Source organism: Dipodomys spectabilis, unplaced genomic scaffold (assembly GCF_019054845.1).
Source record: "Dipodomys spectabilis isolate Male_0828 unplaced genomic scaffold, ASM1905484v1 ptg000075l, whole genome shotgun sequence".
Lineage (NCBI taxonomy): Eukaryota > Metazoa > Chordata > Mammalia > Rodentia > Heteromyidae > Dipodomys > Dipodomys spectabilis.
Window position 1 is genome coordinate 6,251,709 of NW_024870752.1, and position 23,628 is coordinate 6,275,336.

Genomic DNA, 23,628 nt, shown 5'->3' on the forward strand with positions numbered 1-23,628 from the left:
CAGATGGATCGATCCCCAGATTTCAGAAAAACATATAACAGAAAACAAGACAGAGAGAAAGAGGCTGAAGACTGGAGATGAAGTGAATGCTAACAGAGATAATGCAAGTCAATGAACATTTGAAAATTATATATACATAGATATACATTCATATATGTATAAACATATACATGTATATACATGTGAATGATAGTGTTAGATTTCTCTGTCAAAATTTAAATACAACTCAATTCCAGTGATTTAAATCATGAAGTAGAAATTAAAGCCATACTTATTTTAGAATAAAATATCAGGGAATTGGCTGGTTGAAGGTGGCTAATGCTTATAATCCTAGCTACTCAGCTGAGATTCAAGGATCATCAAGGTTCAAAACCAGCTGGAGCAGAAAAGTCCTCATGAGATTCTTATCTCCAATTAACTAATCAAAAACTGGAAACAGGGCTGCCGTTCATAGTGGTAGCACACTAACCTTTAACCAAAGAGCTCAGGGACAGTGCCCAGGCCCTGAGTTCAAGGTTTAAGCCCCACTACCAGAAAAAAATAGAGAATTGATGTTGAAGACTTAGGTTAGAAAAGCCTTCCTTCTTTTCTTTTTTACTTATTTTGTTTTCTGGTCTTGAGGCTTGATTGTCAGGCTAGGTACTATCTCTGAGCATGTGTGTGTGTGTGTGTGTGTGTGTATGTGTGCATGTGTGTCGGTTGGGGTTGGAACTCTGAGCTTGGGTGCTGTCCATGGGCTGCTCAGTGCAATAGCTCTACCACTTGAGCCACAGTGCCACTTCCAATTTTCTGGTGGTTTCTGGTTTTCTTATTGGAGATAAGAAACTCATGGACTTTTCTGTCCGGGCTAGCTTTGAACAGTGATCCTCTGATCTTGGCCTCCTGAGTAGCTAGGATTACTGGAGTGAGCCACCTACGCCCATGTGAGCATTTTTTTTTTTTTAGCTAACACACTACCACTTGAGCTATCACCCCACTTTTTTCTTTCTCGTGGTCAATTGGTAATTAGAGTCTCATGGACTTGCTTGCCTAGCTTTGAACTGTATTTTCTTTTTAAAAATATGTTACTTACTTTCAGATGTAGCAAAATAACATATGATCCCAGTATGATTTTTATGAATCAACTATTTCATTATGACCAAAATATTCAGTGAGGTATTATGAATTATTTCATGAGCATTTTAGAAGTTAGTTATTTTAAAGTCAATTTACATGTAAATGGTAAACTTTAAATATGTGCTGACAGACCATTAAATAGTGACTTTTGAAGTTATCTTTACAACTGGTTGGAAATTATTTACATTTATAGCAGCTAACTATCTCTCTGTTAACACTAAGATGGCTCAATACCAAGGAAAGAAGTAGGAATATAGAGTCAACAGCAGCAACCTCTTTAGCCACTCAATGATTTTGATAACCATTTTAGTAATCTTATCTTGTAAAATGCATACTATTTAAGCTATTCATAATCACAGAAAGACTCTTAATAGATTTTTTAATTTAGTTCTACATGTGCATATTTCACAGATAAGAAGATAAAGAACTTTACAATCACTGAGCAAATTGAGTCAAGATATTTATCTTCTATTTACAAATATTCACATGGGTTTTTGGGTTGAACTTCCAGGAGCTGTTAATACTGCTACTTTCATACTAAAGTGAAGACACTACGTTTAAAACATTCTGTCTGACAGATTTTACATTTAGTTCCTATAAATGTGGGTGAATTTCCATTTCTTGAAGTTTCAAAAATATGCAATCTTGTGGTTTCCAGTGGCTTTCCTATTGAGACAGAATTCCCAAAACCCAGGCAAAATTGGATTTCATTGATGACTCTATAATTATCAGTTCTTCATATAAAGTCAGTGAGTGCATATTCCTTAATAATGTCCTTGTCAGACAGAACTAGTTGAATGAAAACCATAGTCAAATATGATACTCTAGATAGAAAAAAGGAAGGGGTTGGGAAGGTGGCTCAGTGGTAGAGCGCTTGCCTTGCATGCATGAGGCCCTGAGTTTGATTCCTCAGCACCACATAAACAAAAAGAAAAAAAAAAAGCCGGAAGTAGCCCTGTGGCTCAAGGGGTAGAACGCTAGCCTTGAGCTGAAGAGCTGAGGGACAGCACCCAGGCCCAGAGTTCAGGCCCCACGACTGGACCCTCCCCCCCCCCCCCCAAAAAAAAAAGCAACAAGGAAAACAAAATGTTTTACTCTGGGAGCTGAGAGAAAAAGAAGAAGAAAAAAAATACCCTTGAAATTAAGCACTCCACAAAGTATACTTTTTTTTTTTTTGCCAGTTGTGGGGCCTGAACGCTGGGCCTGGGCACTGTCCCTCAGCTCTTCAGCTCAAGGCTAGTGCTCTACCACTTGAGCCACAGCGCCATTTCCAGCTTTTTCTGCTTATGTGGTGATGAGGAATCAAACCCGGGGCCTCATTCATGCAAGGCAAGCACTCTAGCACTGAGCCACCTTCCCAGCCCCACAAAGTATACTTTTCAGAAACCTAGTTGATTATCTCAATCAGATAAATTTTCATCAGTAAAGTGAGAGTGATCCACAAAATGGTTAAATGATTAAGAGTGTAGTTTCAGAAGGATAAGATTGTAAGTAAAATATAGACACATGAGAACCACTGTATTAAACTATTTGAATTTCTTTTAATCTTTCTGCAATATTTTCCCGGAAGAGCCTTAATCTGACCTTTCTCTAGTAAATTCTAACTATAGTCCACAGATGAGGAAAAAATAATCTGCTTTGTTCCTCTGTCTTGCAAAGAGTAATTTCTCAGACTTTAATTAGGCACTAAACAGAGGCCTTCATGTCTGTTTCCTGACTAAAAGGAAAGGTTGTTGGCTTTGGTTCACTCTTTAAGATGTGATGACATGTTGGTCCCCAATGATGTTTTACAATTGTTGTTGTGGTTTTTTTTTTTTTTGCTGAAATTTTTTTAAATTTATTTTTTATTGTGAAAATACTGTACAGAGGGGTGTTCTTGTGTTGTTTTTAAATGCATATTGTGACTGTGAAGATTCATTTAATAGCTTTATTAAAAATAAATTAAAATTAAAAATAATTCATTCTATTTACACACACACACACACACACAAATCATTTCCCTGCTGGTAAGAATCTTGTCACTCTAGAAGCATAGGCATAGTAGTATTGTGATGCAAAGACATACTTGACTCCTTTTGAACTCCAGTTTCCATTAAATTTGCCTTCTCTTTAACAATGAATAATTCTTTCTTAGCTGCATACCATATGTGGTCCCAACTCTAGGTTGTTTTTTTGTTTGTTTGTTTGTTTTGTTTTTTTCTGATACCCTAAACTTGTCTGTGGGCAATCACTTTTAAGCCAAGTTAGAGGAAAATAACATTTCTGCAATAATAGAGGAGTTACAAAATGTCTCAATGCTTTATAAGTTTACTGTTATATTGTACATTGAACATTCTGTATGATGAAAAGAAAAATCTCACCAGACTGTGGATAGAAATAATCAGATATTTGAAGAAAAAAAAAACTCTGTAAAATGTTCTATGTTTTGCATCATTTTTCAGTGAATTATCCTTTTGAGAGTTCATTTTAGGTTGCATTCTTCCCATTAGTATTGTTCATTGTGCTCAGAATAAGTAAATTTTAAAAGACAGATGAAAAATGAAATAAAACAAAGAAAGGCAGTGTTCTCAGAGAATTCCTGTACTCTTGGAATATCTCTTGAACATGAGAGCAGGGGAAAAAACGGAAAAAGGTCAAGAATTTTATTTAAATGAGAATGATTTAGCTACTGAGTGCTGAGGGACATGAATATGGATATCTTTTGCATAAGTCTTGCATTTCTTAGTAAGTGGATTTTAGAGAATGCTTGAAAAACAATTCTAAAAGAACAGAATATGTTTATTTCTTTCAATGAAATAGACCATTATAAAAGTAATTTGAGCAATACATGGAATTTCAGACTACTATACAGTTAAAAGATTATCATAATAAAAAGTATCTTTTGAATAAGCAAATTTCACTGTAAGGCTCCATAATTTTCATATGTTAATTTCTTTCAATATTTAAGATTAATCATCTTTCATATGAAATTGATATCATTTGTAATTGTAAAGCAACCATGGGCAGAGGTTAGTAATTTTTTTTTCCTTTTTCTTCCCCACCCCATTTTTTTTTTCTGGGGATCAATCCCAGGACTTACTTGGCACACTGTAGCAAGTATTTTATTCTTAAACAAAATTATATGAAGCCTTTGGTTTGAGACTGGGTTTTCCTATGTAGCTCAGGTTGGCCTTGAACTTAGAACCATCTGTCTCAGTTGCCCAAGTATCGGAATTCCAGGCATGTATCAAAATCCAGGAATTTGTTTCTGAAAATCAGCTTTTCATAAATGCCTATAAGTGGGATTTCTGGGGGAAGGGGACAGAAAGGAGGGAAAGTGGGAGAAAAATTAGGGGGGAGGGGTAACAAGGTTGACAAAAAAAGTACTCATTAACCTTACTTATGTAACTGTAACCCCTCTGTACATCACCTTGAAAATACAATTTAAAAAATAAATTAATAAAAAGCAGCTTTTCTGTTTAAAGTTAAAAAAGTCATATAAAGATTAAATATTCCTTATTCAAACTACATGAAAATGGAAGGGTCTCTGATTTTAGATTTTTTTGAGAATTTGGAAGATTTGCAAATCGATTATAAGAAATCTTGAAAACATGCCCAAAATCTAAACATGAAATTCACTTGTGTCACTGTGCTTTTTTTTTCTAGAACCTGAATGAAATTTTGTTTTCTTTTTGATTGGTGTAATTTTATAATTTAAGGCAAATCAGAATAAAATGATTTAAACTAGACCTTCAGTGGCCATGAATTGAAATTATAATAAATAAATCAAGCAAATGGTTTCATTTTATAACAACAAGGATATGATGCCTGGACAAGAAGAGAAAGAGAAGACATACTCTTGTATAAGTGTTACTATAAAATTCAATTTGTGTGGTAAACACCAAGTGAAAATGATGTTGCCAATCATATTTTGATTATTATACTTAAATTACACCGAATTTTATTATTATTCCTGTCTTTGAGCTTTCAACAAGGAACAGAAATCATGATGAAAATATATTTCAGAGAAACAGGCAATACTGATTTAAAATCATTCATTCAAATATCTTAAAATATCAATTTTTATGTTTTTAATTATATTTTGTCATTTGTTTCATGAAAGTTATACAAATAAATTTATGTCAAAATTCAAGTGTCCATTAGACACCATCTCTAAATATAATAAATAACATTTCACTTACCCCACTGTTCAATGTAATTATTTTTCCTAGTCTACACAAGTCCAATAAGCTTTGTTATGGAAAGAGAAAGTTCTGCATTGATAGAGTATGGCAAAACATTGGATAATATTGCAGTCTATTTTTTCTTCTTCCTGGTCCAAATGATAGGTTACATACTCCAGATTTACTTGGAGATAAGTGTCACAATGTCTATAGGTAGCAAACTCTGAATATAAGTGATGGTTAAATTCTATTCCTGGTCACTCTCCCAAATAATCCTTTTGAAGGGACAAAATATCAAAGTATCTGTAATACTTTAATCACAACCTCCAAAACCAGGACAACCATTTTAAGTTTAAAGCGTGAAAACAAGAATTCTATGTTAATCTATTAATGGTTTTAAATTTATATTTTGTAATGTTACCATGAACAGTAAAATGTATAAAAATCTGCCAAATTATTGAAAAGAGATTGATGTCCAAATTTTCAATAAATACTCATCACTTTTGCTGTTTACTCTTCATACTTAAAACGTTGTGTAAGTAATTTGAAACCCATGGTATAATTTGGCCTGCAACTTTGTCAAGGACCAAAATGGTAAATAGGGAACATTAGGCCACTTAGCTAATTATTCTGCTTGCCTCTCTAGCCAGAACTTATATCTCAGAGTTCATTTTACTGTTCAAAACAAACTTTCCCTTATCAAGGAATGGCAGGAAAAAATTTTTAGATTTAATTTATGATCAGCAAAAATGTTGCCATTATTATTAAAATAAAATTGAGTTATAAATGAAAATTTTATCTACCAAAATGTACCAAAAGTTATTTTAGGATCCCATTACACATGTGAGGAGCTCATACTTAAAAGAAATTCAATTATATTTCACACAGGGTGCTTTTATTTGTTTTTAAAGAAATTCATCATGGCATAAGGTCTAATGTACTTCATAAGAATGACAGGGTTTTAAATGACACTACAAAAAGTTGTTTCTTAAGTGTTTCTTAAGAAGAGCCCACTTGAAAAAAATGAATGTTTTCCAAGTGCTTTCTTGAAAGGGTGGAAGAGAAGAACTAAAATCATATCTATGGTAGGTGAATCTTAATTTATATTTTTGTTTTCTTGGAGAAGAATTAAAAAGCTACAAACAGCATATTTGATGTAAGCTTGTAGCTTCTTGAGGTAAAACAACTCTCTTGACCTTACTTTCTGAAGAGTACAACTTCTTTTATGATAAGATTGGAGAGTTGACTGAGTTTGATTGAATATAATATTTGATTTGATTTAATACTTTTTTTATAAGCTCTTCAAGTATAAGACAAGAGAAACTAAAACAAATTCAAACCCAAGGAAGAAATCATAAGGGATATGTTTCACAGAGGACATGCACCATTTATCTGTTTGCTTTCAGTTAAAAATATCCAGGTTTATTTTGAACAGATGCTGGAAGACTCAATATTAAATAAAGTACTCAGAAATCAACTCCCTGTGATATGTTAAAGGCATTTTGACTTTCAATAATGCTTAGCACTTCGGTTCATCTCAGCATATAAAAAGCAATGTGGAATCAAAAGCACAAAAGCATTTGATTAAACTTGAGGTAGGATTTTCCAGGGATGAAGCAGGATTTGCTAAGGATACAGAATTGCTAAAGTAACAGGATTGCAGATGATATAGAACAGATATCATATCTAGGTTCCATGTACAATAGTCATTTGTTATGATTTTGATATTGCTGAAGCTTGTTCACATATGTTGAGGACCATATTCTTTGGGAAAAGAGGTCGAGATATGATTGAGAGCTTTAAAAGCTTCAGTCTGATGTAGATTCCTATATAAATGGGGTAGGTCCTCTCAGAAATCTTTAATTTAGCTCTTGTGGCGCTCCTAAGTGAGAAAGACATTCAGGGTGTGTCTTTCCACTTTACCAAGTCACCATTGCATATGGTCAGTCCCACATTGATCCCCTCTGCCAGAAGGTTCAAATGAGATACTCACTAGAGAAGATATGTGATCTTATACTTTTTCTCTCTAAACTTACCAAAGAAATATTTTCTCATTATAAATTGTTGTGCTTCAGCTATGTAGTTATAATAAAAATTGAAAACAGAATATTAAACTACCACAACAATCATTTTGACACCAGGCTTTGAGTTGGTTAATATTACAATGTTTCATACACAGATTTATTTTTTGTTTATCCAAATTTAATTGTCTTATTTTATATTTTACTAGGTTGATTATATTTTATTAATTACTACTCAATTATCAAAGCTATATGTTGGTCCAACAGAAGTAGGTAAGATTATCAGAAATATCAAATTTGAAGAGTAATGACAAAAATGTTATTATCTTATTTCTATGGCTCATAAAATGTAATAAATTTCACAACACAAAATTATCAGAGCCTTTTATATGGTTATAGATTGATAAGCAATTAAGTTCATAGAGCATATTTACAGTACATGTGGAGAGTTATTGAGTTGTTTATCTCAAATAAAACTGTATCTTTCTAAGTGTTTTGCTAATTAATATTAAAGCAAAGACATACACAGTAAATTGATACTAATTACTTTAAAGTAAGCTCATGTAAGCAGTCATTGCTGGATGCATAGAACAATGAAATTCAAAATACAGTGTGAGGTTTGGAAAATCACTTAAGAAGAAAAAAGAGAATTCCATATGTCTTTATTAGAATAAGAAATTTGCTCAAAAGAAGGGGAAACATGATATAAATTCTATGCTTTTTTCTTATAAAGATATACAAAGTATTTTTCTAACTCCTTTTTATAATAATTCAACTAAAATGTCATTTTTTAAGTGGTAGCAGAAACTAGTTGCAAAATAGATGTACAATATAATTAAGAATTCCATTTTTACTTTTGAAGATAGGATACATTAATCATTAGAAAACAAACATTTCAATTATCTCTCTTAAGTTCACAATGTCTCCATGTGCAACATACACAGAAACTGTAAGTGCATGTGTACATGTGTTTTTACCACAATCTAAACTGTAATATTGAGTATATTCCGAGAAGCTTTATCAACAATAAAAATGTTTGGAAGAATGAACTGAAGAATCAATCATGCTGTATTTAAAGTGCCATTCTCGAAAATCCACTCATAACCCTTTACAGTAATTCTGATACAATCTCTAAACAATGGAATATAATTTGTTTAACCAATGAAGAATGGCCCTTTCCTATGGAATGACTATTACTTAGACGATCTGATAGCAAAGCCCTCTAGGGCTACCAGGAAGCTTCTGGTTTTTATTCTGTTCTTTCTAACATACTTTCCTGCTATATATTATTTAAGTTGGTTTGGTTTTTAATATGGTTGAATTTTTAGAGGAAACCATAAACATGTAATTCCTACCAACAATCTTTAAACTAATTCAATCTAGAATTTGAGTTTCATGAAGATTTTAAAAAGTTAATCACCTCCCACACACACCTCAGGAAACTGAAATTCAGAACTGTAGATCTTTGGTTTTAGAAGGTCAAAACAAAAAGCTTAAATAAGGATACAGGTTGATCCATTTTAACAATGAGATGTACAAAACAGTATGCTGAAAACGAACTTTAAAATTTCGGTTGCAGAGGTGGGAGAGAAGGGATGGTAGGGGGAAAACAAAGAAGGAGGCAACAAGGCTCAATATGAAATGAACTCATTACCTTGCTCATGTAACTGTAACCCCAATGTACAGCATTTTTACAATAAAAAATGTAAAAAATATATTATTTACATATTTCAGGGATATTGCAAATAAAGGAAACAATGGAACTGTTTTTAGATCTTAAGATCTTGGTTTCAGCAAATACCAATTTTATTTTATTTAACCTTCCACCATTATGTCATTGTATTTAGCAAATCAATCCTTAATAACTGAGACATCTGCTAATGTTCTTACAAAAGTGAGTTAAAAATGTCATCTGCTCTTCATTTTCACTCCATATGAAATGGAGACTGGAAATGGTTTCTTCCAAAGGACTTCTTCATGTAAATATTTTGGTGAGCGGAGAGCCTAGAGGAAAATATAGCCCTTCTTGCCAATTGCAAGAAGCACGACACTGGCTTTGTTTCAGACCTATTTTTTTGGAAAATGTGTAAATTTTTGCATGATCTAAATAGTTGAAGGATAAAATAACTTTTTTTAACAATGGCTTGGAATACTGAATTAATCACCAAGTATAAATTTCCATTATGCATAGCAGGTATACTATGCTGAGTACATAAATGTAAGTGGTTTTTTAACTTGTTTTACCGAGTGGTTGAACAAGTGTACATTCCCATCAACAGTGTAGTGTAGTAGAGTTTGCTTTTGACCACGTTCACACCAGCATCAGTTACTGTTAGTTTTCTTGATAATGGCCATTCTAACTGGTGAGGGAAAATCTCAATGTTTTGATTTGCGTTTCCTGTATTCCAGAGATGTGTCTTTTTTTTTTTTTTTTTTTTGTCAGTCCTGGGGCTTGAACCCTGGGCTTGGGCGCTGTCCCTATGCTCTTCAGCTCAAGGCGTGTGTTCTACTGCTTGAGCCACAGCACCACTTTTTAGTGGTTTATTGGAGATAAGAGTCTCACAGACTTTCCTACCGGGCCTGGCTTTGAACCACGATCTTCAGATCTCAGCCTCCTGAGTAGCTAGGATTACAGGTGTGAGCCACCGGCGCCTTGCAGTTCTTCTTACTTCTTCTGAGAAGTCTCTCTTTAATCACTTGCCTATTTATTAACTGGATTGTGGTTTCTTTGAAGTTTTACTTTTGAGGGATTAAATTTTTTGAGCTCTATGTATAGTTTGGATATGAGTCCCTTGTCTTATGAATAGGTGGACAATTCTCCCATTCTGTGGGCTTTCTGTTTATCTTGCTAGCTATGTCCATTGGTGTGCAGAAACTATTCAGCTTGATTCAGGAAAGGCTTGGGAAAAAATTACATTAAGTCAAGTAAGAAACAGGATGTATATAATTTTTCCAAGTCTTTCCATTTCCTAACAAATGGGGCAATGTCATTCTTTCTGATGGAGGCATAGAATTCCATTGTGTATATATACCACATTTTCTTGATCTATTCATCTACTGAGGGGCATCTGGGTTGGCTTCATATCTTAGCTATGGTAAATAATGCTGCGATAAACATAGTTGTGCTGGTAGCTTTAGTATGGTCTTGTTTGTGATCATTTGGGTAAATACCCAAAAGTGGGATTGCTGGAAAAAAATTGTATCAAGTGAAGTAAGCCAGGCCCAAAGAAACATAGGTCCCATGGTTTCACTTATTTGCAATAGCTAGTATATGTCTGAGACAAGCAGAGAAGGTCAGATAAGTTGATGTTAGGGGAATGAACCCCAAGATAAGGACTCAAATGTTTTTTTTTCTTTCATGCAATTGTTTCTAACATATTTATAAGATGATTTCTATGTTGCTTTGTATGTCCCTCCCCCATGGTATAACCCCTGGCTTCACTGTATTTGATGTTGGTATAATTTGTGGAGGGGAAGGGCAAAAACAAATCGTTTAACTAGGGATACAGGTGGACCCCTTGTAACAATGAGATGTACAAATCGTTATGTAGAAAAACGAACTTTACAACTTTGGTGGTGGGGGGAATCATGTGGGAGGAGGTGGGGGAAATGAGAAGGAATGGGAAGGGGAAACAAAGAGGAGGCAACAATGCTTGATAAGAAATGTTCTCATTATCTTGCCCATGTAATTGTAACTCCTCTGTACGATAGTCTCACAATAGAAAAAGAAAAAAGAAAAAAAAAGAAACAGGATGTATGGTTTCTTTCACTTGTGGTTGATAGAATGTGACTGTAAATCTACAGGTAAACATACTGGATGGCAAAAACAATACACTGAGACATGAAAAATCACACAGGTTTCTAAGCATTCACACACAGTGAGACTAAAGGAGGATATTCTTAGGAGAGGAGCACAAAGGCACACTATCTATGTGCATCTGGTCATATAAAATAATATTTACCAAAGTGAACCCCAGGCAACGGAAACAAGATACTTTTTTTTCTTTGTTGCTGTTTTTGTTTTATTTTCTTTTATTTCTTGTTGATCTATCTTTAGTAGAGTAAGGACGACAGAGAATGGTGGGACAAAAGATGAACAAATGCAGCAGTGATACTCACTAGACACTGTGTTGAAAATGAGCTGCACAACTTGAGGGTGGGAACAGGAAGGAAAAACTGGGGTAAAATTGTTCAAAAAGAAATATAATCAGGCTGGGAAGGTAGCTCAGTGGTAAAGTGCTTGCCTTGCATGCATGAGGCCCTGGGCTCAATTCCTCAGCACCACATAAGCAGAAAAAAAAAAAAAAAGCCAGAAGTGGCACTGTGGCTCAAGTGGTAGAACACTAGCCTTGAGCTGAAAAGCTGAGGGACAGTGTCCAAGCCCAGAGTTCAGGCCCCATGGTGGACCAAAAACAAAGCAAAACAAAACAAAAAGAAATATAATCTTTATCTGACTTGTGTGGTTGTAACCACCTGTGTATCACCTTTATAATTACAATTAAAACTTGATGAGGAAATGAATGAAAATAAAAACATTCATTTATGCTTCACATGAGCAAATTGATCCTAATGAGTAAAAGCTTATTCAGCATTGTCTTGGTGTACATCTTAGAACATAGTCATTTAAATCGATTTATGCCTTTATTGTATCATTTAATTGGTGATAGCATGTGCAAATTCTGTTGCAGTTTAAGAAATACACATTTAAAAATAATTATTGTCTAAAATTAGCAAAAAGAAAAAAAAAGGTAGGATAGTTGCTACTGTTGAAAAACAGTGCATTGGTGGCTCATCCCTCTAGTTTGAAGGTTGAGATAGAGATTCAAATCCTAAATGGGCAGAAAAATGCATAGGACACCATCTCCAAATTAATCAGCAAATTGTTGGTTTGGAGGTTTAGCTCAAGTGGGTATTAGCCTAGTAGCAAAGCCAGCAAGTATGAATGTCTAAATACAAAACCAGCACTGGGGATAAAGGGAAAAACCAAGGAACAGCAGGGAGAAAATATAGAGGTATTATATGCCTTCTTCCTGCAATTGTGTTAGACAGTTAATATAAAATTTTTCACAGTTTCATACTCTTTGCCTAGCCATCACCCAAAGGAAAGGATAGTACAAACCTCCATGCTTGAAATGTCTGAATCTGCAAGAGTTCTACCTCTTTATTCCCGGTAATATGTCATCTGACTCTATCTTTTATGCATTGCACAGAAAATCCTGAGCGCTAGAATTACTGTCCTCTTTACTTCAATATGTATAAGAATATTATTTTTCTTTGGAATCTGTAATAAATAACTCCAGTCAACATTATTCTGTCCTTTGCATACTGCTGCTATGAGTGAGAAAAAATGATATGCATGTGACTAGGTTTAATTCAGTGTCATTGTTTTGGTATCACCTGATGGGAACTTCTTTCCCATTAAAATTTTAAAAAGACATAAATGACAAGGGTTTAAAATGCGAGACTTTTGGGAAGTGGGAACCAGGAAAGGAATGAAGGGATGGATATGATTGAAGTATGTCATATGAAAATATAAAACAATGAAACTCACTAAAATAAAACTTGTCAGAAAAATGGGAGGTATGAAATTATAAAGGGAGAATTATACTGGTTTGATTATTATGTGCTATATACATGTGTTAAAATATCACACTCTATGCATTAATATGTGTAATTTCTGCATGTTAATAAACTTAAAAGAAAATAAACAAGCCTCAACACACACACACATTATAAGACAAACAGGCACTAACAAAAATGTGGGGGAAATTCCTGTATAACTAAATATTGAAAAAAAAGAAAATGAATTCATCTGAGCAGGTTGATTTCTATTTATGCATTTTTATATTGTATTTTAGTGACAAATAGGTCAGTATTCAATACTAATGCACCAGATTCTAGAATGTAAACATTCTTGTCACATCATAAAATATTAGAAATAATAATCCACTATTCAACATTCTAAGATTTGACCTTCCAAGATGTCATTCTACCATATTATTATGTTAGTTTTATCTAGGTAATGGAGCACACATGAGAGCGGTATAACCTGCAGGAATGGAGACATAACTTCACATCTATTGCTGTGTGCAGAGGAGGATTCAAATGGTGTAATTTTTTTTTGAACAAGTAACAAAAGGAATGCCAGGAGGCTGGAACATGTGTTATCAGTGGAGAAGGCATCAAGTGGATATTAGGAAGAGAAAGAGTAGGCAAATTCAGTCACAGTATTTAATATACATGAATGAAAACTAGGTAACTTAAGGGCTAGATTGGTGGTAAGGGATAGATTGGTGGTAAGGGATAATACAAAGGTGACATCTATCAAGATGTATTGTATTCAAAAAGTGAAATATTGAATTGAAACCTCTTTGTGCAATTACTCATAGATGAAAGTTTTTAAAAATTAAAAATATATTTTCTTTCAATAAAAATGGTTGGTTGGGTGTCAAGAATTAGCATGTATATTTCTCCCATTGATGTTGATAACATAATCATTTAAAGAAGGATGGAAATGTCATATTCAGCATAAGAAGAGTAAAAGCAATGAAAAGACATGACTTGATTCTTAACAAAAAAAGAGAGAAAAATGCCATTTTTTTCAAAAGTGACTGACTTCTCCCTCAGAGAAAGAACAACATATTGTGAATGTAATAATCTGGAATATTATTCTGTCACCAATATTGTGATAGTCATATCAGCCCAAGCAAGGATAAAAAAAAATCCCCATTGGTATTTCTCATGGAGTTTTGGCAGCTGTGTCCTGGGCAGTTGTGAAAGCAATAAAGAAAATGTATTTTATAGAGTATCTCCAACTCATAGAATTAAGCTGATACTCTGCAAGTAACATTTTCTAGTAAACATTTAGTATACCATAAGTGTCTACATTATATTTGTGTGTATGTGGCTTTGAAGCAGAAAAAATAGAATAGCTTTCATAGTAGCCTGAAATTGCTGCAATCTTTTCTGGTTCCTACATGAAATGGCCATGGTATGGTTAATTTATTAATGACCCATAGAAACACACTCATATATAACTTTATTGCCTCTAAATTGCAAAATGTCCTCATAAGAATTGTTCATCTTTATTAATCATGGAGCACAATGTAATAATCTTTCAATTTGAAAAGTTTCTGAGTTACAGACCAAGACCACTGAGCAGGAATTTTACCAAAATGGATAATCTTATCTTCTACTATCAGACTCATACCTGTCATATCAATTTGTCTCTTCACATGTCACTTTTTATTAATCTGTCCAGGCAGTGGGATGCATGAACTCAACTGACTTCTCTGATTGTTCATGGGTTGTACCTCAAATATTAGTGAATTTGATCTGTAATACACAAAAAATGGTATGTAATATAATCTTGATATTAAAACTCTTTGTTGCTTGCTCAGAGTAAGAGCATAAGTTGATGTAACTTTCACTTATTTCATTAAAGACTGATGATATGTCCACAGAACAGATGTTCAATAACACCACCGAGATTGTGCACAAGAATAATAATGTTGGCATAGCCCTGAGGCAAGACCATGATATCTTAATGTTATCCCATCCAGATGATAGAAAACAAGTATGGTGCTACCAAAACTTGGTATAAAAGAACAGAATCATTGGCCAAATCAATAGTTACAAACTGAGTTATGGATGAAATTTGCTCCTAGTGGGATGACATCTGGAGAGGCATTTGAAATTATATATTCCATGTGATTAAGACTGCTATAACCCTAAGTTATTATTAAGATTCATGGAATGCATCCAGGTTTAGTGAGATTATGACAGCAATTCTACTTTTCCAAATCTTCTAGGTTTTAATTGGGTCACAAATTTCTCCAGTTTTTCCAGATATGTGATATTATAAAGATGGATTCATTATCCTAATAATATTCTTTTCAGGGTGTCATAGCTAGCATGAGCATTCAACCATGCATACCTGTGTACTTTTTTTCTTTTTGCGAGTGAATGAGGATAAAATAATTATATCTGCACAGAAGATATAAAATGTATCTGATGAAAATAAAAAAATAAATAAAAATATCTCCGGGCCAAATACTATGATTCTGGAAGTCACAGATTATTTTTCTTCCAATGAGGCCTTTAAGAATTTATAAAATTGCTCTTTCCAAGCTCTCTCTCTTTCCCAGTGCTCTCTCTCTTTCCCAGCATTCTCTCTCTTTTCCACCTCTCTTTCCCAGGTCTTTCCCAGGCCTTTCCTAGTTGTGTGGAGGGCCAACATCGCCTGGTGCCATCCATAACAATGAATAAACCTACCCCTTACCTGAAAAAAAAAAGAATTTATAAAATAACTATATTTTGTGTCTACATGCATCATATATCATGAGATGACTGTGTGTCAAAATTCACTTTATCTTCAGATTGTTGTAAATTGTCATTTTTTGACCTTGGAACACATTTTTATAGCAAAGTTAATCTGACTTTGATATGTTCTGATTATTTCCTGTTTTCCAGAATTCCATTTCTTTTTTAAATAGGCTTTTAACTAAAAGATACCTTTAGATAAAGCATCTCTCAATATAAAACCTTTCCATAATGCTTCCTATTGGAATTTTGAACAGAAGAGCATCAGTTACTCTCCATTGTGGAAATACAAATATGATTTTGTTAAACCTAAGGATCATTTCTAATATACATGTATTATATGTGATATAGGTATATAGATATAGATACATATATATTAGCATTTTGGAATGTTTTATTTCTGGTAATATATCATTAATTATTCACCCCAAAGATGCTGTAGTTCAGAACATGTTTTTTGTTTGTTTGTTTGTTTTTTGTTAGTTGTGGGACCTGAATTTTGAGCCTAGGCATTATCCCTCAGCACTTCAGCTCAAGGCTAATGCTCTACTGCTTGAGCCACCGCACCACTTCTAGCTTTTTCTTCTTATGTGGTGCTGAGGAATCGAACCCAGGGCCTCATGCAAGCAAGGCAAGCACTCTACCACTGAGCCACCTTCCCAGCCCAGAACATGTTTTTATTACTACTTTTTTCTTACTACTTGCTTTTATTCTGATTACTGAGCTGTTGGTTAGTCTGGATGTAATCAGACATCATACTCCCCATATCTGGGCTATCACTTCCCAAACTTGCTGATGGTTTTCACATTTGCCGTAGCAGAATCCATGAGGATTCAGTTATTCCTCTTATTAATGCATCTCAAGCTCTTGTTAAGTGAACACATTATTCTTGATCTTCCAAAGCATAAACCACACATGCCAACAACACATGATAAATTCACTCCAGCATTCCTGCTTCTATAAACCTTGGATCATTTCCTCTATCTTCTTCTAGGACCTTTTTAGTGTCACAATCTAATTGAATCTAGGTTAACATGAAGTTTAGTAGAGAAGTATAATTGATGACACTTCATGACAACATTCTGGAAATTCTACTTCTCTAGTGAATGATGAACCTAACGTGATATACATTTTAATACTCCTAGTTTAATTCATTTCTTTTGTAAAACATTTATTTTGGTTTTGGTTGGTCGTGGGGCTTCAACTCTGTGCCTAGGCACTGTCCCTGAGCTCTTCAGCTCAAGGCTTGCTACAGCACGACTTCTGGCTTTTTCTCAGTAGTTTATTGGAGATAAGAGTCTCATGGACTTTCCTGCCTGGGCTGGCTTTGAACCACCATCCTCAGATCTCAGCCTCCAGATTAGATAGAATTGATGTCCGGTAACTTCTTTGTTTTGATTAAATATTTTGACATAAAGGATACATTTGATATTGACTTTAAAATTTTCATTTTGTTGTAAAAATGCTGTACAGAGGGATTACATTTACTTGGGTAAGGTAATAAGTACATTTCTTGGACATTGACATTTTTGACTGCTAATTTTGGGACCTATATTTAATTAAATCTCATTTATCCAAATAGGTATAGATTAACTAAATCTTCTTATAGATGTTTTTTCTCCTTTATGTCAAACTTTATATATTATTGTCTTGTATCATGGATAGCTTTCAGTCTGATGAATATGCTTTGGAGTTTTTATTCTGGGATTTAGTTTAGTTAGAAATATTTTGATATTTCCAATATTTGCTTTTCCTATTTGGAAGTTATAGTTTGAGCATTGTGCTAAATTCATTTTCTGTTTTTCTATACAATTTATCTTTTACAGTGATTCCAACAATCAAATGGATTATAGAGTGTTTACCTCCCAGTTTGTAATTTGTTTGAAAATTTAAATATTGCTAACATCCATGGTCAATGTATTTGCTCCTCAAATATATTTTACTTCTTTTTGGGGGGAGTTCATTTCTTTTTTATTTATTTTTTTAAAAAATCAGGTAAAAACCCAGAAATTGGTGAAGTCCATGATCAACTCCTCATAAGATTTAAGTTTTGGTAAGGAGCACACCATCCTGCACAAATTTCTCACTTTTATATAAGAGGATTGAAGACATGAGGATTTCTCTTGACCCCTTTTTTAAATAAAGGAATGAATCCCACTTATGACTGTTCTATTCAATACTCTAATAACTTCCACCTTTTTTTTTTTTGGTCAGTCATAGGGCTTGAACTCTGGGCCTGAGCACTGTCCCTCAGCTCTTCAGCTCAAGGCAATTGGTGTACCACTTGAGCCACACTGCCACTTCTCGTTTCTTGGTGGTTTATTGGAGATAAGAGTCTGATGGACTTTCCTTTTTGGGCTGGTTTTGAACTGTGATCCTCAGATCTCAGCCTCCTGAGTAGCTAGGATTACAGCCACCAGTGCCCAACTTAACTTCCATCTTAAAACCTAGGATATATATTTTACTTCTTGTTGTTGTTGCTGTTGTTCTAACAGTCCCATTAAGGGTCAACTCTAGTGTCTTCTGTTTGGTAAATCAGTGTTACACCCTTCCATGTAGTAAAACTGAGCTACAGGCATCCGCATTTCTATAGTCTTAACATGGACCTTTCCATTATTCAGGAATTCTCTATTCTGAAACAATAGTTTCATGTGCTCGATCTTTAGACCATACTGTTTTAAATTATTTCAGCAGTCTAACTTCGTTATATATATAGTTCTTCAACTTCTCATCTCTTGACTTTAGTCATTAATCTCAATTCAATCCTTGTATCTCTCTCCATTTCTTTTCTTAAGTGCTTTTTTATGGTCTTTCAAAATGTTTCTGTCAATATGTTCAACTGTTCTATCTGTTACATACAACTAAAAGTGTCCTAAATCTGAATCACTGCAATTATTTCTTGTTTTTTTTCTTCTTAAGCCAACGACTCTGAATTCTGTAGGAGAAAATAACTCATTAGATTGATGCCTCCACACCATAACTATTACATATGATATACAGTTTAAATTTATTCCTTTAAGCTGTCCTTAGATTTAATGCTTTTCTTTTTTATATTTATTCAACTGGGCACTTGAGTATTTTTTTCCTTTCAAATATTACAATTCTTTTCATCCACTTTATTAGTATTCTTACTTAACACATGACAAGGGGATGCACTAAGAGATTTTCAGGGTCTTGAGCCACATAGTAGCTCTTGCTTTAATTTCATCTGCATTTATTTCTTTTTGACACACAGAATTATGCTTTTTCACTTTTAAACTTAATGCTCCCATAGTTGATTTTTTACCAGCTTTTAAAGAATAACTAATCAAAACTTAATGTTCATAAAAATGGGTGAGTGATCTTGCTAATTACCTTAGTCTAAGGTATGACTTCATTTTCTGTATTTCCAGGGTTTCAAGGTGAAGCTAAATTCTTTTAAGTCATGAAACAAGTTTCTATAATAGTGGCCAAACATCACCAATTAATTAAATCAATTATTGTCTTGATTAGTTGTATTAGGTCAACTATTTTTCTTAATGTTTGTCTTCTTTTTCTTTCTTCACCTTCTTCTATAATTTGAGTTTGTCTTTTTACAAAATAAAAAAATATATTTGGCTTGTTGATAATTCTATTTATTGTTATACATCTGCTCATTTCTTTGCTTATACTTCATCATAAAAATGTATCTAAACTGGACCTTCAGTTTCCTTTGTTCCTAAGTATGCTGGTTATTATTGTATTCTGGTTTGCATCTTCTTGATTTTGTTAAAATTGACACTGCTTATCTAAAAAACTAAATAAAAAAACAATCCCAATGATACTTTTTATCCTTTTTCCTACTTTTACTGTGTATGGAGATACAATCACCCACTCTTCCTTTCTAGATCTTTCTATGTTCTCCTACTCTATTTTGACTATACTAGAATTTTGTCTTCAGGGTAATTCTCTTCTGAATTTCCTGTCTTTAATTTTCTTTTACTTCTTTGTACAGTGTTGATTTTTCTTACCGTAAATCCATATATTCAGTTTTATCCCTCAGGAATACATTTGGGTAGGTTCTGAAAAACCTTAAGTCAAGAAGTCCCTAAGCAGATTTTGTCTCTTGGCTGAAAATTGGAAGCACTTTTGTTTGTAAGCTTCTATTTCAAAGAATGTGACTGGGATGTAGCTCAGTGGCCTAGCAAGTTAAATATCCTGGGCTCAGAAATGAAAGAAAAAAAAAAACCCGAAGAATGTCTGCTTCCTTTATACAAATTGAAGTGTTATGCCTTACTAACTACAACTACATTACTTCAATCTCTACACAGAAGTCCATACCTTATCAAATGCCTTTGATTCTATTCCCTGATTGTTATTTTCACTCATTGCTCCATAAACAACCTGCCCTTTGTTCCTGTTCATCACCATTGCCACTTTTTACTTCAAAACCCATAGCCATTCCAAACTCTTCTCCGTTTTCTGCTCTGTCCCACAATCAATATTTCTTACTGAAGACATAAAATGCTACTAAAATGCAAATGTCTCCAATCCATTTGTAAACCTAACAGTATTTAAGAGCTTCTGTTATCCTCAGAAAAATACCCAAATGCTTTAGTGTGTCATATATAAAACCATCCCTTTATAAACTTCCCCAAGTTTCTCTTTCTCTTTATTACTTTTTGTTAAAATTATACTGACTCTCTTCTTCTTCCAGAAAGTGTCATTCTATTTCTTCTATTACAGTAATTTTCTGGGCTCCTCTCTCTTAGCAATAACCTCTTTATTTCTTCTAGTTCTATAAGACATTTCTCTCATCCATAAGAGTTTCTGACATAGCAGAACATGCACTGTGATCATGAGTGACTTCATCCTAAACAGGCTACATTACTACATTTTAAATCATATTCCCAAAAATCTTTATTACAATATCTGAATCATTAAAATAAACATGAATACATTGTTACATCAACAGAGCATTATAAATTTATTTAAACTCAAGGAATAGCATTATTCAAATTTTATTTCCAATTAATCAAAGAACATATCACATATAAAATGAAAGATAATATATATTCTTAGACTGAGATAAAAAATATTAAGGCAAGTCAAATAATATTTGATTTAATAGAAACTTTTTCTAACCCTCTAGAGTATCAAGGCTTCTAACACGTATACAAGATCATCATTGCAATTTATCTCACAATAAGGCAAATATAAATTTTGTCATTATATAATTTGGTATTTCCTTTGAATATTAACTTAATATTGAGAATTTGACTTTTGTCTACATTACCTACCAAGCCCATCCTTATTGTGTCTATTATATAAGAACAATCACCCATAATTTACAGGAATGAGAGACATGACCTTCACAGGTGATTTGTACTTTATTCATTTTGGCATTGTCATTCAAATTAGCATGACATTTTGATTCCAGTTTATCACACAAACACTATCTTCTGCCCTAACATCTTTACTATGTTTACTAACTTCTTTGTATGTTTGACTGAGAGGCTACTATTCAGTCACTCTCAGAATGTGATGCGAAAGGATAACATGTAATACAGAAATTTGGAGTTATTCTCTTTAAAATTAGAGTAGTAACAATTGAACAAATGATATAGACTAACTCCAGTACTGAAAGCTGAGGATGTCCCTTCATTTTTTTCATTTTATTTTATTTTATTTTATTTTTTTAATGAACATACTGTACAGAGGGGTTACAATTACATGGGCAGGATAATGCATATATTTCTTATCAAGCATTGCAGCCTCCTCCTTTGTTTACCCTTCACATCCCTTCCCAGCCTAACCCACTACACTTCCACCCAATTCTCACCTCCCCCCCACACACCCCCCCCCCCCCCGCCCCCTGCACCAACGTTGTAAAGCTCGTTTTCGACATGACAACTTGTATTTCTCGTTGTTGCAGAGGTCCACCTATATCCTTAAACGACTTGTTTTTCCCCATCTCCTCCACAAGTTATACTGACATCAAATATAGTGAAAGCAGGGGTTATACTGTGGGGAGGGACATAGAAAGCAACAAAGAAATAATCTTATAAATGCGTTAGAAACAAATGCATGAAAGAAAAAAAAATTAAAATACATATCTAAGGGTTCATTTTCCTAACATCACATTATCTGACCTTTTTCGCTTGACTCATACATATACTAGATATTGCAAATAAGAGAAACCATGGGACCTATGTTTCTTTGGGCTTGGCTTACTTCACTTAATATGATTTTTTTGCAAGTTTTTCCATTTCCTAACAAATGGGGCAATGTCATTCTTTCTGATGGAGTCATAGAATTCCATTGTATATATATACCACATTTTCGTGATCCATTCATCTACTGAGGGGCATCTGGGTTGTTTCCATATCTTAGCTATGGTAAATAATGCTGCAATAAACATAGTTGTGCTGGTAGCTTTAGTGTGGTCTTGTTTGTAAACATTTGGATAAATGCCCAAAAGTGGGATTGTTGGTTTATAGGGGAGCTCTATGTGAAGTCTTTTGAGGAACCTCCATAATGCTTTCCAAAGTGGTTGAACAAGTTTACATTCCCACCAACAATGAAGTAAGGTTCTCTTCTGTCCACACCCCCTCCAGCATCTGTTGTTGTTAGAGTTGTTGATTTTTGCCATTCTAACTGGAGTGAGGTGGTATCTCAATGTTGTTTTGATTTGCATTTCTTTTATGGCTAGGGATGTTGAGCATTTCTTCATGTGTCTATTGGCCATCGTTCTTTCTTCTTCAGAGAAATTTCTCTTTAAGTCTTCAGCCCACTTATTTTTTGGGCAGTTGTTTCTTTGAGGATTTGTTGTTGGGGGATTTAATTTTTTGAGTTCCAAGTATATTTTAGATATGAGACCCTTGTCTGTTGTATGGCTAGTGAAGATCTTCTACCAATCCGTGGTCTTTCTATTGATCTTGCTAGCTATGTCCTTTGCCATTCAGAAGCTCTGAAACTTCATTCAATCCCATTTGTCAAACCTTTCTTTGATTCATTGTGTTTCCGGGTCTCTATTCAGAAAATGTCGGCCTGAGCCAAGGAGACCTAGGGTTTCTCTATTCCATCCCGTAATGTTTTCAGAGTGTCTGCTTTGACTTCAAGGTCTTTGATCCATTTAGAATTGATTCTGGTGCAGGGTGATATATAAGGATCTAGCTTTAGTTTTCTACAAGTAGTTAACCAATATTGCCAGCACCATTTACTGAAGAGGCTGTCTTTCTTCCATTCTATTGTTTTAGCTCCCTTATCAAAGATTAGATAGCTATAGGTCTGTAGGTTCATTTCTGGGTTTTCAATTCTATTCCATTGGTCCTGAGGTCTGTTCTTATGCCAATACCAAGCTGTTTTGATTACTATGGCTTTATAGCAGAGTTTGAAATTTGGTATTGATATTCCTCCAGCAGTGTTCTTTCCATTGAGGAGCGATTTTGCTATTCGGGTTTTTTATTCTTCCATATGAATTTTTGGATTGCCTCTTCTATTTCCTTGAAGAATGAGGTTGGAATTTTAATAGGTATCACGCTGAATTTGTAGATAACCTTGGGAAGTATTGCCATTTTCACGATGTTAATCTTTCCAATCCAGGAGCATGGGAGGTTTTGCCATTCTCTAAGTTCTGTTTTGATTTCCTTTTTCAAAATTTTAAAGTTTTCATCATAGAGGTCCTTCACTCCTTTGGTTAAGTTAATTCCTAGGTATATATTTTTTTGTGGGGCTATTACAAATGGAGTTGCTTTCCTAATTTCAGCCACACTTTTCTCATTGTTGGCATACAGAAAAGCCATTGATTTTTGGGAGTTAATTTTATACCCTGCTACTTTGCCAAAGTTTTGAATCAGCTTGAGTAATTTGGGAGTGGAGTCTATGGGATTCTTTAAATACAAGATCATGTCATCTGCAAAGAGGGAGAGTTTTATTTCTTCTTTCCTTATTTGGATCCCCTTTATGTCTGCATCTTGTCTTATTGCTGTAGCTAGGCATTCTAATACTAGATTAAAGAGAATTGGAGAGAGTGGACATCCTTGTCT